At 41.4% G+C, this 14,066-nt stretch overlaps 1 protein-coding gene across 3 annotated transcripts in view; it reads right to left on the bottom strand.

Moving 5' to 3' along the window:
* ZNF148 (zinc finger protein 148) overlaps positions 1–12,553 on the bottom strand; it is a 130,581-nt gene extending 118,028 nt beyond the window's left edge. For 2 of the 3 annotated variants that reach the window (XM_027107047.1, XM_027107079.1), the window contains exon 1: positions 12,304–12,553. The gene's annotated coding sequence lies outside the window, so the exon portion shown is untranslated. Of the gene's footprint in view, positions 1–11,434; positions 12,148–12,303 lie in introns of those variants that run through there. The other variant, XM_027107072.1, reaches the window with a different exon arrangement.
* Positions 12,554–14,066: the final 1,513 nt, after the last annotated feature.

Here is a 14,066-nt window from a genome sequence, read left to right on the forward strand (position 1 = left end):
CAACGAAGAGTAGCCCCTGCTCGGCACAACTAGAGAAAGCCCGCACGCAGCGACAAAGACCCAACACAGCCAAAAATAAATAAATTAATTAAAAAGAATAAAATAAAACAAAATAAAAAAAGAAGCAATGTTTAAGTTTTAGCCATATTTTGGTTTTGGAATTGGCATGACAGCTCCTTTAGAAATGTTCAATAAATAATAAATAACTAGAAATAAGAAAGAATATTTAGAACCGCATAGCTATACACATAATAAATGAAATGAAAAACCAGAGCAGGCCACCCTCCTAAGAACACAGAAATATATGAGATAAAAGTCATAGCCAAAAAAAAAAAAAAGAAAAAAACTATAGAAGCCATTTTAGATCCCTTAGGACACCTCCTTTTACCATCCACCCCATTCTTTCCACTTTTTACCTGAACCTCTTTACATATACAAATTATCACCACACAATTTTTGCAAACAAAGTTTGATGTGCTTTTGAGGCACTCAAGTAGAGATCAAAGATCTCAATGTTTCTATCATTCATGTTATTTTTTTAAAAAGTTATGCATGACATACTATCACCTTTATAATAACATCAAGGATAGCAAGGATTGTCCTTACATGCACAGAGATGGAATAGGGTCCTGGCATTGTTTTCTAGGTAGCATTATGTTTTCTCCATATTTTCTCTGTTACAAGCTACTCACTGTCCTCTTCGGCTTACTCTTATTCCTATTCAGGGCAACTCCAACCTCCTCATTCATTTCTATCCATTTACTAGCTCCTATCAGCTTATCCATGTTCTATGTCAACAAACTACCCCTTGTCTTTTGCCTTTCGTATTAGTACACCTCCACCTCACCATTTTTTTTCTTTCACTGTCTCATTTCTAATCCACGAATATCTCTCAGTTGAATTTATCTCGGTATACTACACATGAATGGAAATGATTTTGCAAGTATAATTTATTTATAAAAAATTTAAAGAACTGGTGAATGTAACAAATCCATCTTTTTATCTCCATCACCATGCCACAACAACAATTCAGATCACTATCATCTCTTGTCTGGATACCTCCTCATTTTATCTCAAGCTTGGCTTTTCCTGAACAATCTGCTTCTCAGGACTTAGCTATCCATTCTCCTACTCCTTCAGCTTGATAAAAGCACCAACTGCTTCTTCTTGTTCCACAAGGCCACTCCCGCTGCTCTTCTATCACTAAAAAATCTCTTTGCAGTTCACATTACTCAAACCATTCCATCTGCAACACCTACCAGGTTCCAGAATCCTTCCCACCTTCTTTCCCCAAAGACTTCAATTCTACTTTGTCCCATATTCAGCCATTATCCTCAGTGACTGAGGTGCTGAAGAACTGCACGTTGACCTTCCTAAACTCCTAAAACCTTCATCTGCACTTCAGCCACCCACACATATATACTGAAAACAGATCATCAATTGGAAGTGCTGTACCACTAGGATTGTAACTTCAGAGATCTTTTTTTTTTTTTTAACCACAACTACTTTATTTTCTAGGTCTACACCTGCTCTTCACCTCCTTCTGGCTTCATTTATCTCCCTACACAGTTTAAATCTGTCCATCAGCCATTTTAATACTGCCCTCTCCAGAATATCATGATGTCCCATTTACATTCACCATGCATCTCCCCAAAGAGAGACAACCTTCACCATCTGTTTTTTCGCCACCTACACACTAGGTGTTAAGCGCCACCAGAAACCTATGAAATCTTCTACAACTGACTTATTCTAAATACAACTCTCCATCTCATTGACTAATCCAAATCAGTTTCATATCATATCTTAATCTCATCAAATACTCGATCTCTTCCATAAAATTCCCTCAGATCACAACTTCTCCACCTGTAATCAAATCTTCTTTATAGCTTCTAAAATGCTGTATCTTTTCATCCATCTGTTACTTCTTGCCTTCAGTTTCGGAAAAAGAGTTGTTCCTCCTTCCTAAAATAAATTTAATACAGTTCCTATAGCCGATGCTTCCATATTCTCCCAACCCACTTAGCCCTTTAACCCTATGCACTCTGGTCTCCAAATTGCTCTCTTGAAGACCAAAAAACAATTCCATGACCAAATCCTATAACCCACCACCCAAGTTCTTATCCTCTCTTTGGCAATGACACTTGAACCACCTCCTTTGATTTACATCACTGTAACACATGATTCTACTCTGGTCTCTGTAGTTGCTTCTTCTCTCTCCAGTGATTTCTAGTCCTTTTCTTAGCGCAAAGAGTGGGTATTTTTCCCAAGTTCTGTCCTGGAGCTATCTCCAATTCTCTCCCCCTCAGGGTTTCATCCCTTACCCTGTTTCTACATTTTCTATCCTCATATGGATATCTTCCCCCCGAGCTCCCCAAAATAATTTTTAAACCATCGCCTTCTGCTACAATCTAATTTATTCCTGAGAAATTAGAATATATAATTATTGCTTTTACACTAAATTCTTCAATTATTGCTTCAATTAACACCTCAATCATTAATCCAGATAATTTTACGGCCATCAGCGCCCTACCAAACCCAGAATTAGTAGCTTCAATTACCGACTCTATGTACACATTCCCAAATCTCCACTGGAACTCTTTCCTCAGCCGAAGCCAATATTTTTAACTCTAGCTAGATAACTCTCCTTAGATACTTCCACTGGTGCCTCCCATACTGGGCAATGTGTCTTAAAACCAAAGTAGCCATTCTTCCCCACCAAAATGGTTCTGCTAATGGATCCAATAATTTCTTTTAACGGCACCACCATTCTCACAATCATCCAAACTAAATGTCCTGGAGTTTCCCTTAACTTTTCTTTTTCTCTTTTTCTTCACTGTTTCCCAAAAGCCCATTTGCCATCAAATCCTTCAATTCTTTCTTTGAACTATTTCTTACATCAATCCCTTTCCTTTTATTCCCACTACCACTATCCCAACTTAGATTCTCAACACTTCACACTTCTGTCATAGTCTTCTAGTTACTAGGTTCTCCTCATTGCAAAAAACAGAGAAAAAAACAAAACAGGTCACCAGATTAGTATTCTTAAACGCACTCAGAAATCATCAGTGGCTCTCCACTACATACTGAGTCAAGTTAAAACTCTTTATATTTCCAAAAAGTAGAAACTACTCAATTTTCCAACAATCATGGAATGGATAAATACACTGTGGTATATTCACATAATGAACCCCACAGAGCAATGAAAAAGAATGAACTACTGCTGCACATATCATGGGTGAATTTCACAGACATATGGTGAGCACAGGAAACCAGACACAGAAGTATGATTCCACTAATATGAAATTCAAAAACGTACAAAACTACTCTGTGTGATAGAGGTCAGAACAGTAGTTACTTTTGTTTGAAGGAGAGATCATCTTGGAGGGGACACATGAGGAAACCTTCTGGGATGTTGGGAATGTTTTTTGTATTGAACTGGGTGGTGATTACATCAATGTAAACCTAAAAGAAAAAATTAACCTGTACTCTTAAGATTTGAGCATTCTTTTTTTTTGAATTTTTATTATTATTTTTTTATACAGCAGGTTCTTATTAGTTATCTATTTTATACATATTAGTGTATATATGTCAATCCCAATCTCCCAATTCATACCACCACCACCACCACCCCACCCGCTCCGCTTTCCCCCCTTGGAGAGCATTCTATATAAGTTATTTCTCAACAAATTTTTAAAAACCAGTTTGGTCTGGATTTTTAGATGTCTACTTTACAGCTTTATTTTCTCCTCCATTCATCAACATGAACCCTAAATTACAGCTAATGTAGACCACCAATCCCTCAGCATATCCAGGATTTTTCTCATTGTCACGCATATCACTCCTTCCCCTTGGAATGCCAACCCTCATCATGCCTACTATAATCCTATTTATCCTTTAAGCTCTAAGCTACGTACCAATTCGTCCACAAAGTTGAACCTGCCATAGTACTTCTGTCACAGACATATGTGTACATATTTTTGTCCCTGGATAAGCTCCTGAAGAATATGAACATGTTTATGTCATATATAAATGTGTATCCTTCACACTGCCTACCACAGAACCTTGCACACAGTAAGTATACAAAAATATTTCCTGAATTAATAAATCCTGGCAGACCATCAAAAGCAACCTCCAATCTAAACCCTCCTTCTCAAACCTATCTATCTCTGTCTTCACTCACAATGCATTCCTCACCCTACATATTTAATCATTCAGCAAACAACTGAGGACCCACTACATGCAAGAAACTGTAACTATCTATTCTAATCTACCCTACCAAACTACCCAAAGATGTAACCCAATTTCAGTTGCTGCCTTTTGACTCTTTCCCCAATTTTCTAGTCATCTTCCCCTCCTCTCTCCGTCCAGTCACATCCCACCCCCTCATTTCTAATCCTCCTGCTATCAAACTAATTCAAGCCCTTCTTAGTTTCTCCTGTAGCCTCCTAACTGGGCTTCTCACCTGCAAATACTCTACCACCACACTGCCCGCAATCTATCCTGTATGGTATAGCTATCGTCAGATTAAGGTATCTAATATACAGTCCTTGATTCAATTCTCTACTCAAAAAAAGTTCAGTAGCTCTACGCGCGCTTTAAATCCTAGACTAACATATTTTAATCCTCACAGCAACCCTTGCCAGAAGGTATAATGATTATCAATTTCCTGATGAGAAAACTGAGGCTCAGGAAGGAAGTAATTCTCTCCATAATCATAGTGGAGGTAAATAGAAGGGACAAAACTAAAACCCAGCTTGTTTGCTTACCAAGCACAACACTATGTCACATCAAATACAAACTACTCAGCTTAGCTTTCAAGGCCATCCATTTTCAACCCAACCCCAACTGAACCTTCCTATCTTATATCAAAGTATGCCCTATTCATGAACTGTGTTCCAAACTACAGGTTATGATCAATTATTTAGTTCATCGTGAAATCAGTTTAATAAGTGACAGCCATCTTTTCTTTTTTTCTTTTTAGCCAAACAGAATAATAGAAAACATAGAGTGCATCCAACATGGTAAGGACAGTTATTGTTATTGAAACTTTTTGTTTTATACATATACACAAACATTCATACATGCCTACGTTAGGTCAAGATATGACATGTTTTCCTTACTGTGGATCATAGTAAAAAAATTAAAACCAAAAAAAAAAAAATTAAAACCAACTCACTATTCCTCACATCTCGTTGGCTTCTCGCCTCCATGCTTTTGCTTTTGCTAATCCCTTGGGGTTGGAATGCTTTCTAATAATTTCTGCCAGTCAGAATCCTGTCCATCCCTTCAAAGACTAGCTAAAATGCCACTTCCATGCTACTAAATGCAGTCCCAGGTTTTCCCCTAATCAAATGTTTTTTCCCACCTTTTAACTTAAGTAACATTATTTTTCTCATAATACATTTGTGATCATAGTGTAGTTATTTGTGCTCAAGTCCAGCCCCTCTATTAGAATATAAATCCCAAAGGATGTATCTCTGATTGCATCTAACAGTGCTTGTGCATATAACAAATGTGCATTACCTGTTGACTAAAAAAACTCATCCTATTATTTTCTGAAACCTCAGTTATAAATCAAAATCATAAATAATTTCCACTACATTCCAAACTTCTGAAACTCTCATCCTTCAAACAGTCTTACCATCTTCCTCCCAAAATTAGCCATTTCCAATAATCCTCTACCTTCAATCTTCCCTTGCTTTCCTCTAACCATAACCTGTCATATATCAATAACCTTTTTCTTCTTTCAGAAACATACATTCCATCAAATAACACCTTTCCTTCTCCAATGCTTATCTTCCACTTTATTCTTAGTTCTCTAACATCCATAATGATAGGTCTTATACTCTTTAAACAGATATTTCTTTCATTTTCTCTTCAACTAGACTTCAGTTATTTCAATTCATTTATGGTATACATATTTTTGTCAGCCCCATTAAACCCTTTGTAGAAAAAGGCAGGTTATGAATAAATAAACTGAAACAAACAAAACATATAGATAATTTAGATAAATTACCTCAGACACTTTCTCATTCATTCATTTATTTATTCAACAAGCATGTGTCTACTGGACACATGTCCTCAATTCTCTTGTCTATTCTATCCTGTAATTCAGAAAGCAACTTTGAGAAAAGCATGCAGGAAACAGAGCCGAGTTGACTCATACTCTTCACTCACAGAGACCAAGTCATTTGTGGGGTACAGGCTCAAAAAAGGAAAAACTACAAGTTATACTAGACATAGATGGAAATAGAGCTGCTCCCCGCCACCAGTTGTTTCAGGGGGCTCAAAATCTACCCAGCAAAGGTGAATTTGAAAAGGAACCAACCAGTAGGAGTAGCTAAAATGAAATAGGCAGAAAGCCTTCAGACAAAAATAGATCCAGACTCTAGGTTCATTCTAGGGCTGCAAGAGAAATTTGGAGCAATTTAGTTCCTCTCCTGAGATCCCTAAGAAATCCTTTCAAATATCCAGCTAAAGTACGGTACACTTAAATCCTTTCCCCAAACCTTAGCCAATACTCATTTCTCCATTCTCTGAACTCCTATAGCACTTACCGTCTATAAAACTCATGTGGGAACTTAATCATAAACTACCTTGTTCACAGTAATGAACTGTTAACAGAGCCAGAATTTATTTACATATTAAAATCAGTGTGGTCCTCTTTAAAATAGTTACCTTGGGAGGCTACCACTTATTTATTCACTCCATCTATCCAACCATCTGATGCATTTAACCAAAATTCATCTAGTACCTAACTAACTACATGTGAAGCTATTGCCACTGTTCAAAATATTTCCAAATTCCTCTTTGGGAGTACTTTCCAAAGTTAGTTAATAAGTCAATCAAGAAAATAATCCTGGGCTTCCCTGGTGGCACAGTGGTTGAGAATCCGCCTGCCAATGCAGAGGACATGGGTTCAAGCCCTGGTCCGGGAAGATCCCACATGCCGCGGAGCAACTAAGCCCGCACGCCACAACTACTGAGCCTGCGCCCTAGAGCCTGTGTGCCACAACTACTGAGCTTGTGCTCTAGAGCCCGTGTGCCACAACTACTGAGCCTGCACTCTAGAGCCTGTGAGCCACAACTACTGAAGCCCGCGCACCTAGAGCCCGTACTCTGCAATAAGAGAAGCCACTGCAGTGAGAAGCCTGTGCAACGCGACGAAGAGCAGCCCCCGCTCGCCACAACTAGAGAAAGCCTGCACGCAGCAAGGAAGACCCAATGCAGCCAAAAATAAATAAATAAATTTTTTTAAAAAAATCGTCCCCATTTCTGTGACTAACTAAATTTAAACCAAAACTATTCTTTATTCATGTTACTTGATACTGACAGATCTTCAACATTTCTAAAAATCAAATCTTTCAAACTAAAAAGATTTGTCACCAATGAGACCATTCAGAATAACACTATGCCTTGCATTACTTGTAACTGTGCCATCCTAGAGGGATTATGAACTCCTAGAGAATAGGGACCATGTTTTACTCACCTTTATAGACTCCCTCCCCTCAAGAGCACACAATAGGTACTCAATATATAAGTAAACTGTATATAATATGCTAGACGATAAATCAGAAAAGGTGTTCGAAAAATGTTTTGAACACTAGTACTGAAAGTGACTACCAAAATACAAAAATCCTCATTTGGAGGTACTGTATACTTTTGATACTTGTTTTAAAAAATCAATTTTCTGAAAGAACTGAGGATTGTGGGAGAGAATGGAGGATTGTGGGAGAATGGAGGATTGTGGGAGAGATGGGAGGAATGTGGGAGAGAAACAATTGTGGGAGGGAAAGAACTGGAATATAATAGGGAATTTGGAGAAAGAATGGGTAATTTTGTAAAAGAAGGGGTAATTTTGTGAAAGAAGGGGTAATTGTGATAAGAGTGGCAAGAAAGGGAATTTTGGGATACATGCGGAATTGTAAGAGATGCAGATTCTGGGAGGAAAAAGAATAGTGGAAGGGACAGGGAATTTTAGGAAAGAATGGAGAATTGTGGGGAAAACGCAGACTGTGGCAGAGCCAGGGAACTGTGGGAAAAAAGAAAAAAATCAATTTTCTGAACTCTTACACTGTTATAGAATTACTTCACAAATGTCTTCCCTAAAAGAATAAAAATACCACAAGATCCTTGAGGGAAGAAACTTCATCTAACACTTTTTTATTATTCTAAAAACAAATTAAATCAGACAGATTCTTAAAACAGCTAAAGATCTCTAAACAGTCATTTAGGCCTAAGGTAAGAAAATCCAAATTAAACCAGCCCCCAGCTCCAGACCAGATTTACTCAGATTAAACTAGCCTCAGATTAGAAGAGAACCTTTGGTCCCACCCATTAGGTGTTTCTGCAGGATAGTTCCAGTTCCATTCTAATCCATTCTACCTTCCCTTATATCTAAAGGCCTTCCCCAGTCAGATATCCCTTTGTCCTTCACTATCTCACATACACACACACACACACACACAATTTTGTCTGCAATACCTCCATAGTGCTCAGCAATTTCACACAGTCCCACCACCATCAGTAATGGTGAACACTACTTTCTATCAAGCATTCAACAAGTACTTACTAAGCACTTAAGAATCAAGCTGGGACTTCCCCGGTGGCGCAGTGGTTAAGAATCCGCCTGCCAATGCAGGGGACACGGGTTCAATCTCTGGTCCAGGAAGATACCACATGCCACGGAGCAACTAAGCCCATGCGCCACAACTACTGAGCCCATGTGCCACAACTACTGAAGCCCATGAGCCTAGAGCCCACGCTCCGCAACAAGAGGAGCCATCACAATGAGAGAGGCTGAGCACCACAAGGAAGAGTAGCCCCCGCTCGCCACAACTACAGAAAGCCCACACGCAGCAACAAAGACCCAACAGAGACAAAAATTAATTAATTAATTGAAAAAAAAAACAAGCTGTTGTGAGTTTCCCCAGAGATTAAGGAAAGTCTCAGCTCTAGAGCAGGTTACAATCTAGCTACCTTTGTAAAACAAAGAGAAATAATTCTCATAAACTAATATAAGATTTAGCACTGTATAATCAACATGTGAATGCTGTTCTTATTCAAAGTAAGGAAGATTCTCAAGAGGTGGGGTTACTTAAACAAGACTCTTGAAAAGAGGAGCAATATCTTTCTTTCTATACTCCCAATATCTGTCACCCTGACTCAGGGACGTTGTACCTCATACCAAATTTCAAAAACCAATATTTTATGAATCTATCATAATACATGAGCAGCATGCTCTTTTCCACCATATCCCCAACTTATTAGTGACTTAAACATGTTAATTTCCTTAAAGACTGCCACAAATCTGTCTCACCACTGTAAAAATCTCCTTCACAGTCAACCATATCCAAATGTTCTCAGAATTCTTTACCTTTTCTTCAGCCTCCCACAAAATTATCACCATCTCCATCATACCCTGTCCCTCATCCTTCTCTCCCTCTTATCAAATTTCCCCATCCCTCCCTCTCTCCTCCCCAAAGAAGAAACACATATTCATACCAATCCATTCCTTCCTTAACATAAGAATTGCCACAGAAGCCTGGAAAGAACAATCAAGGATCATTTTAATCCATTCCCAGACTCCCCACACTAAAACTCTCCTGAAGACTGTCAAAGAATTCTGCACAGTTGACCTGGTAACTACTTCCAAGATGAACAACTATCACTGCCAAGCAACTTCTCCTCATCTCTAACCAGCAACACTTACGCTGCAAAGATGCTATTTCCTACAACCTAGTCTTTCCTAAAGGTCCATCCATCAAACTTCCCTTAATCATATCACCCAGTTTTTCCAGTCTAATTTTAAATGTTTTTCTTTAAGAATATTAAAGATATAAAGACATCAAATTAAAAAGCTAAAATAGTAACTATCAAAGTTTGAATAGGAGAAAAGGTATAATGACAGTGACACAAATCCTTTCCACTCATAGTAAGAAGTCTCTTGACTCCTCTTTTAACATCATTTTGATCAATCGAGAAATAAGAGTACATGCATATTACTTGGAGACCTAGAGAAAAGCATGATAAGAATTATAAAAATTAATGATTAAAAGTAGTCTCTGGAAAGTGGGACTGCAATGGACAGGTGAGACAGGGGTTATTGCTTTTCATTATAAGCTCCCTCAGGACAATTTTTTAGATTATGTACATGTATCATTTCATATAATTTAAAGGAGAGAAAAATGATATACTTTATTTAAATCCATTAAACTTACAAAAATTAAAAGAACTGATAATATACAGTGCCAAAGAGGGGGAGGAAAACAGACCTCTTCATACTATGATGACAATAAAAATGGGTACGTGCTACTATGGAATATATTGAAGCCCTTAAAAAGAACGAATAACTCCAAATGTACTGACATGGAAAGTTTTCCAAATCTTTTAAAAATAATCCTGGATTATTTCTATAAGAAAAATTTTAATAAAAGCCCCTATCTACTCAAATGCTAAATTATTCTCCTTTAGAGTTATTTGCTGAAAGAATGAATGATTGAATTTTCCCATCCCTCCCCCAAATTTCTGTCTTCGCCTTTAACCCCCCACCCTCTATATCCATAAAAGGGTTTTTCACACTACCCTCTCTTCAGTTTAATTAATTAACATAACAACGTAATGTGTATATAGTCTTTCTTAATAATATAAAAGGTGACTAATTTTCAGATACATTTTAAGGGTATGGTTCTAGCCCAGAGTTCCCTCTTCAAAATCCAGTCTGGTGTGAGCTCAGCAAATCCAACAGCCTGGGTACATTTCCTGATAGGGAAATGCTAGTACTCCCTCCAACCTGGCTCTAGAATCATCCAGTCTCTTCAGGTTCTCCTAGATCTCAAAACAACCAGTCCTGACCTCCTTGTAACTTAAGACCAAAACAGATATCCTAATCCTCCATTCTGCAGGCCCACACTTTGTAGGCTGATGTATTTTCTTCAATACCACCATGCCTCAGTGAGAGTATCCATTCAGGAATAGCGAATGGCAAAAGATCTCCCACCAGCCCCAGGGTTATGGAACCAATCCAGTCAGACTAACCTGAGCTACAAATCGAGTCTCCAAAGAAGGGCCACCAAGCATGGATTCTCCCCACCATTAATTATAACCCTGTGTACTGCAACCCAAGCTGCATAATATGGCAACAGTTCTCTTGGACCAGATAAGCTGGACAGTGAAGAAAACCGCCAAGTCAAGTAATTTCCATTCCAGCATCTGCCAGCATAGAGTTCACCCAGCCTCTGGTAAGTGATAATATTTCAAAATTGCTAAAATCTAAACTCCATGGCCTAGAGAATCCCTGTAGGCCAGGCATTTTCTTAAGGTCTGCTTTAGAGATTCTCATATTCACTCGTGCAGGTCTAAAATGTCTCAGACCAAACGACAGCCTAAGGTCTAATTATCAGTGACCCCAACCACTGCCGGTACCCGCACTTACCGAATGTCATCTACAGAAGAGCCCAAACAGGTTCGGAACTAGGCCATCCTGGCCCATCTGGAATAACTCTTTAGTCCTTGGGCCAACACTTATTAATTCTGCTACATCTGTCTATTCTATCATGCATTCTCTTCATATTCTCCAGTATTTAGCACTCCCTCTTGCTTCAAACCTACCCTTTCTATTCAGGGAAAATCCTTATATCCCTTCTTTTCTTTCCTTAGAAACGCTTCAGTTCTTTCCACAACGAAATACCTAATGTATCTGCACAATGAACACCCCCCCAGAATCCTCAAGACTCCTCCACAGCCACCCCCTGCATTCCTCCACCTACCCGGCATCTTTCCCTCCGGCCTCTCTCCTAGTGCACGCTCCCACTACGTTTCCTGCAAGGATTCTCTTTTCTCCAACCCCTGCCCTTCCCTTCTCCCAAAGAACACATTCAGGCAGCAACAGTGACTGAGGCCTGCGGTGCATAAAGCACTGCACCAGGCACGGTGATCAGAGACCTGGTGTCTTCCTAAGCTTTTCACACCCACACCCAGCACCCTCTGGCCACCCTGTGCAACCATCCCACCTCCTTCCCTACCTCTGACACCCCCCTCAGGCCTCGGAAGCCGCCTTCTCGCTTCAGCCACCCCCGTCATTATCCTTTCTCAACCCCCCAACCCACCATCCGCGCCCTGCTTCCTCCCGTCCCCCAGCCAGCTCCTGCGTTTCCCTCGGCCTCGGCCGGTCCCCTGGCCACCCTCGGCCTCGCCACGGCCCGCTCCCCCCGGGTCAGGCCGTTACCGCCGCGCGCTCCCCCCGCCCGCCGCCCCCTCCCCCTCCCTCCCCCGGGCCCGGGCCTGCCAGGCCGAGCGCTTTACCGCGGGCGGCTGCCGAGTCGCGCGGTCACCGACTGCAGGCGGCGGCAGCTTCAACCTTTCTAGGGGCCTTGAGAGGAGGGGAAGGGGGGAGGGGGGAGAACTTTTGCTGTGGCAGCTTCGGCAACAGCTCCCACCCCTGCGCCTTTCTCCTCTTCCTCCCCCTCCTCCTCCTCCTCTTCCTCCTTCTCTTCCTCCTCCCAGAGCAGTAGAGACGCAGACATGCCGCGGCTAGAGCGCCGCCGCGGTCGCCGCCACTGCCGCCGCGGTGCATTGTGGGAAGCCCCGCAGAAGGGGAAGCGCTCGGCGGCGCCGACTCTCCATGGGCCGGCGACCAGGCTGGGAAGACCCAGCGTGGCTTCGATTCCGGCGCCTGCGTGTCAACAGCCCAGTGTGGCCGGGGAAGCTGGCCCTGAACCGCGGGGTCCCTTCGGGCTGGGCCTGGGAGGAAAGCAATTTGAAAAAGACCAGAACTGAGGAAATGTCTATGAGACGGGGGTCCGCCTTCAGCTTTAATCAGTGCTTATCGCTCTGAAAAGTGGAGGACTCGGTGGCCGGGTGCATTTCAGGCTCGGGGCAAAGCAAGGGGCGGGAACCTAAGTGAAAGGTTATCTTTCAGAATCTTTTGGCTTTTTCGTTTCTCCTCTCTTCCCCAGTCCTCTCCCCTGCGACCTCCAGTCGTTGACCACCACCACCCCAAATGCTACCTTTTCCGGAAGCGGCAACACAGCGCTCTTGAAACTAGCAAACCCGGTTAAGTGTCTGCAACCATATGCAGGGTGTGAGCATAGAGAAAGATCAAGAAATCCGGCCCTGGACCCTGTTGCGCAAGATCTTACATGGTATTTCCCCCTCACTTCACCTGGGGCCCAAACCTTCTCGGTCTGTATGGCAAAAGACATGGTTATGGTCTATGTGGAACTGGAATTGAACAATTAATGTCTCAACACTTGGAGGCCCTTTAAGTGACCTTAGCCAAACCGTGACCTCCTTAATGGTGCCTTCATTCAACTAACATTTATTGGGCGCCCTGAGGTGCTTATGCATACTGCGATGGCTTACAATTACTCATCTTTGTGTCCGCACCCTAGCACAAGGTCAGCCATGTAACATAGATGCTCAGTGAATGTTGAGTGATTATGAGCATCAGAAACGTACCATGGGATGAACACCTTCATTAAGATTTCTTCATAATAGTCTGAAGATTTATTTAGCATCTCTCTGCAATACTTAAACATAACCTCTGAGAGGCGAGGGAAAGGAAAGGCATTAAAATATCTATATAACCATTTCTGGAGTTCTTCCCTTATCCACACCCACCTTTCCACCCCTTGCCAACTGAAACTTCATTTGAATTGTGCTTTTTGGCAAAACTCCAAATTTCTGCATTATGCACTTGTGATGGCACTGAATTAGGTTAGTGTCTGCAAGGTTAATGTTCCCCCAGGCATTAACCTTAGTAAATTGTGATGCCTGTTTAGAAATAGAAGCCCAGAGGTTCAGCTTAATTTAGCCACGGGTAACCAAGAAGAGCAAGGGTAAACTACAGCTCCACAATCACCTCTCCATGTGCTTTCTCCATTAAAAAATATAAATTTTAATAAGATGACAGTGCAGGGGCTTCCCTGGTGGCGCAGTGGTTGAGAGTCCGCCTGCCGATGCAGGGGACACGGGTTCGTGCCCCGGTCCGGGAAGATCCCACATGCCGCGGAGCGGCTGGGCCCGTGAGCCATGGCCGCTGAGCCTGCGCGTCCGGAGCCTGTGCT

Source organism: Aethalodelphis obliquidens, unplaced genomic scaffold, assembly GCF_003676395.1.
Source record: "Aethalodelphis obliquidens isolate GAN/ISIS:26980383/991018 unplaced genomic scaffold, ASM367639v1 scaffold1, whole genome shotgun sequence".
NCBI lineage: Eukaryota > Metazoa > Chordata > Mammalia > Artiodactyla > Delphinidae > Aethalodelphis > Aethalodelphis obliquidens.